The following is a 4,948-nucleotide window of genomic DNA, read 5'->3' as shown; positions in this document are numbered from 1 at the left end:
TTACTGACCTGCTCCCCAAAAGGCGTCCCACTCTGCTACTTCCATGTCTAGAACTTTGGTGTCACTGGTCTCAGACATCCCTTTGCCATCCACATCGGTGTGTTGTGACCCTTTGGATGGTTTGCATGGCATTGCCGATGTCCTTGCTGGTGTTTGCCAAAAGTGAAGTCCTCCCCATTCCTAGCAGGTGGCGGTGGCTGGCGATCTTAGCCTCCCGCTGGATTTGGTGTTCAGCAGACACTCATTATCTTGGGTCCGGCACTGCCCCTCTGCCCAGTCTGGGCCAGCTCCGATTCCAGGTGCTGCTCCATCTGCAAGGCACAGTGGGCCTCACCTCCCTTGGCTGGTGTCTAGCTGGCCTTCAGATTTCTCATGGATTCCTCCAAGGCCTGGATGGTGCCTCTTAGCTCTGTGAGTGTCACTGCAGCCAGTTCTCTGTGAGGGGAACACTGCAGCGCTCTCCTCAATCTACTGGAGCAGCCCTTGTCCAGCCCCTCTCGAATCTTCTGAACCAGTTTGTCATACAGGCCCCAAATATCTGCCATGATGTTACTGAAGTCCTGAGCTCTGGGGCATCTACCTCCACAGTCAACCCAGAGTTGGCAACCTGGGCTTGTAGACCCCTGACTCCCTCATGGTTCTTTTTTTTTTTTTTTTAAAGATTTATTTATTTATTTATACAGGCACTGGGTACAGTCAGAAGCGCGGGAGGGTGAGAGAATTCACCAGAGCCAGAGCGGGGAGCAGAACAGGCAGACTGACGAAGTACACTGCTGAGGGGAGCAGCGGGCGAGGCAGGAGAGGTCTGCCCACCATGTGGGACCCTCGCTGGCGGCTGGGGATCGAACCAGCGTTGCAGAAGCTGCGGGCAGTTTCGCAACCCAGCGCTCAACAGCTGTGCCACAGGGGAGGCCCCCCTCATGATTCCTTTTCATGAACAGCAGCTTGTCCTTGTGAGCCTCGATCTCCATCTGCAGCTGCAGGGTGCGACATTGTGTGACATCAGTGACCGTGTGGGGCCCATGGATGTCACTACTCAGACTGGCACATTGCCAGATCTATCTCATACTTGACTCCGAGGTCAGCAGCAGCAAGATGGGCTTTGTCAGTTTGCAGGCGTTGTCTACACAATTTGCCAAGTTGTGAGCATTCAGCTCCCCGACAGTCTTGAAGCAACACCTCCTTTCTCTGACCCGGGGTCCCTTCTTCTCCAGGTGTTGCCAGAATTTGCTTTCCATCCTCCAATTATCAGCCTCCAGCGTCCTCACCTTCTCTAGGCGGGAGGCCAGATGGTCTTCAGGTCTTGCACAATGTGCTGTTGTCCCTGGATGCTCCCCATGCCTGCCAGGCCCCCGGCCATCCCAGAAGCCAGGCCCCCAGGTCCCCAGTCGCCTGTGAAGCCGGTATTGCAGGACACAGAGATCCAGGAGCTTGAGCCCCAGCTCCTGCATAGAGACTGGCCACCTCCTGACCAGCAGGGCACAGAGCCCAGGCCAGGTATTTGGTGGAGAAGGTGGACAGGATGGTGATGTTTACGCTGTTCCAGCGGGAAGTTGAGAAGGCAGCACTAGACTCCGGCGGCCTCTCTTCTGAGTTTCTTGTCCTTTCTTCCTACGTCTCATCTCTTCCTATTTTATCTAATGTCTGAGAATGTTCCTCCATTTTATCTATCAACTCTTCTCATTCATTTTCTCATATTTGCCATCATTGAAAATTTCTTAGAGTGCCTTCTTGTTTTCTAAAGGTTACTTTTCCTTTTCAAAATGGTATTCATTCCTCATTTCATGAACACCTTGTCTTCTCTTGCCTTAGTGAGAATATTCATTCTCGAGTTTTAAAGTGCTCTTTTGCTCCCTGCATTGCCTATTTCCTCTCAGTTAATTTTGTGTGTTTGTTTTGGTCTCAATCTGTCATGGAGAACTATCCCTCCACTCTCTTAGCCTTAGCTGCCTTTTCAGTTTAGCAGGAAACTAAATAGACCAGTTGGAAACTGTATGCATGGCTGGGGCTTGTCAGCGGATGGGCCTCTGGGGAAGGTGCTCCTGTTTTATTCAGTTCTCACTCTATCTAGGTCTTTCTTTTAAGTTGATGAGTTTCTCCACCGAGGGGGATCCTGACTGCTAGGATCTTGGGAGCAGAGTGCGGAGAGAAGGAGGTTGAGCTCCCTTTTCAATACACAGGCTGGCCTTTCATTCTTCTCATTTCAGTGGGACTGAGAGCAGCACCTCCTCTCCACGCGCAGGTGCTCCTGGTGGCTCTGGGGACAGGCCTTCCCTGATGCAATCCCTTAAAGCAAGCCTGGGTCTTGGGCAGAAGAGAGGATGTAAGAGGATAATTCCCCCATGCTCCCTCCCAACCACTCTGTGCCGTCATGCTCAGAGGTAGCGGGTGCTTCTCGTTCTCCAGCTTTTTCCCAAGGTCCAGCTGCATGAATGAACTTACTTGTTTTTGACCTCCCTTCCCGGCCTCCCTGCCTCTGCGGTTGTTCCTCTTCTAGGCTTATGGGCAGCTTTCAGGAAGATGTGTGCTCACTGTGTTTATTAGCCATGGTGATTCAAAATGAGCTCCCATGGGTTCATTTAGAAATTACAGAGCTTTTTCTGATTATGTTGTTGAAGGATATATACAACATGATGAGAGTTAAAAATTTCAAAAAGGATTTGGCAGTACCATGTGCTGATTCCACCTGAGGCGCGGATGGGTTCACTTGGAGTTCAGAACTGAAAGGCAAACACACATCCTCAGTGGCAATTTCACCAAAAAGAAAGATTTTTATCAATGGGTATTACTCTCATCTCACTACATTAGGGAGTGAAAAATGTGCAGGGCGGCCTGGTAGATTTTTTTTAAAAACCATCTCTTTCCTTCTCTTAATGGAAAGAGAGAAAAATGATTGCTGGTTTAGTAATTATTTTTAATAGAGTTTGAATAGCCATGGGCAAAAATCATTTTCTTTCTTTAACATAAGTCTGATAAACATGCCATGGCCCTCAGGGTATAAAATAACTCTCCAGCAGAAATGAGACCTAACTCTTGCTATGATTAATGACCTCATAATCTGAAAATCTCCCATCATCAAAGTCAGTATTTTTCTTTCAAAAGGTTTACTGTGGCCAAGTTATTCATCAAAATCTATTTTGGAAGTTGCTGACGTTGTTCTAAAATGAGACTCAGAAATAATTAAACATTTGTCAGGCATCATTTGTTTTCAATTATGCAGGTAAGTGTGAGGCTGGGGTCCGTCGCCTGACATTGGCACATCAGCAGGTCTTAGCATTGGGCTGAAAAATGACAGCATGTTCTCTACACAGCAGCACAAAGCCGAAGGGATGTGCTCTGCTGTGCTGTAAGGGTGTTACCTGCATGTTTTAAGTGATATTGTGCTTACAAATTTAGAGCCTGGGGGAACTCCTCCTGCAGTGCCTGCAGCCAGCTTTGCTGAGACTCCTCCAGCTCTTCCCACTGGCCACACCGGGCGGCTGCCTCAGTGCAGATCACTCATCAGCGCTACCCTGCTTTTCTCATCGAGGAGCTAAATTTAGGATGCTGCCAGGTGAAAAAGGAAAGTGTTCTTTATCCAAATCCAACCCTATTCATTAGAAGTATTTACTATTAAATATTAATTTTTTTAAAGTAGCTTCTTTAAACACTAGTTCTTGATTCCTTCTCCAATAGGGAGATATTTAACTCACATGACCCTCATTTGTTATTTCCAGTTTTGTTAGTTTTGCTATTTGTAATCTATTTGTTGATTGTGTTTACAATTTAAATAATATAATCCTGGGCCTCCCCGCTGGCGCAGCGGTTGAGCGCTGGGTTGCGAAGCTGCCCGCGGCCTCTGCGGCGCCGGTTCGGTCCCCGGCTGCTCCCCGGCCATCGGAGGAGGGTCCCACATGGCGCGCAGACCTCTCCTGCCGCCCGCTGCTCCCCTCAGCAGTGTACTTCGGTCCTTCTGCCTGCTCTGCTCCCCGCTCTGGCTCTGGTGAATTCTCTCACCCTCCCGCGCTTCTGACTGTACCCAGTGCTTGTATAAATAAATAAATAAATAAATAGTAATCTTAAAAAATATATAAAAAATAAATAAATAAATAAATAAATAAATAATATAATCCATCCTGAAGGTACCCAAATTTGACCACCCCACGATTCTCATAGCAGGTTTCCTTAAGGCTGGCATGCAGTGAAATCCCTTGGGTGAGAGGATTCACCAGAGACAGAGTGGGGGGCAGAACAGACGGATCTACTGAAATACACTGCTGAGGGGAGTCTGCTGTGCCACAGTGGGCTAGCTCCCTGGCTGGGGATCGAACTTAGGCCGTAATGCTAATAGCTCTGCGACTTAGTACCTAGGCCACCAGGGAGGCCCTATTTACTCTCTTTTTAAAATGCTTTATAGAATTAACCAGAAAACATCTGAACCTGGTGCTTTCTCTTTTGGAAGATTATTCATTATTGATTCGATTGCTTTCATAGAAGGAATAGAGGGGAAAATAATAAAAAAAATTTCTTTAATAGAAACATAGTTTTATTCAGGTAACCAGGATTTTCTAATGTGTTGTGTTTATTATTCAAGTCACATGAATTTTGGCAGTTCTGTTGAACGCTGGACATTTTGTATTGTGTAAATGAACAGAGGTAAATAGGCTTTAGTGTGAAGATCTATGTTAATCTGACTAGCATTAATAAAGATATTTATATGTAAATATATATATACATACACACATATAGTATTAAATACTTCAAAATACTATCTTCAGGGGCATTCTGTTATCAATAAAATTTGAATTCTTTAGCCTGACAGTCAAAAGGCTCCACATTTTGACTGCTACCTAATTTCTCAGTCTTCTCTACAAGTAATATGAGGTCATCATTTGGCTATGATCTATGAATGTTTAGCTCAGTCGTGCTGCAAGGCATGTCTCCATTTTACAGATGTGAACACTAAAGG

The 4,948-nt window shown here is 46.5% G+C and overlaps 1 pseudogene; it reads right to left on the bottom strand.

Annotated features, from left to right (window-relative positions):
- On the bottom strand, nucleotides 1-1,662 carry LOC119253403 (keratin, type I cytoskeletal 18-like; annotated as a pseudogene).
- Nucleotides 1,663-4,948: the final 3,286 nt, after the last annotated feature.

This window comes from Talpa occidentalis, unplaced genomic scaffold (genome assembly GCF_014898055.3).
Source record: "Talpa occidentalis isolate TD23 unplaced genomic scaffold, MPIMG_talOcc4v2.1 talOcc4.2, whole genome shotgun sequence".
NCBI lineage: Eukaryota > Metazoa > Chordata > Mammalia > Eulipotyphla > Talpidae > Talpa > Talpa occidentalis.
The sequence above is the reverse complement of the archived record's forward strand: the minus strand, read 5'-3'. Positions and strand labels throughout refer to the sequence as shown.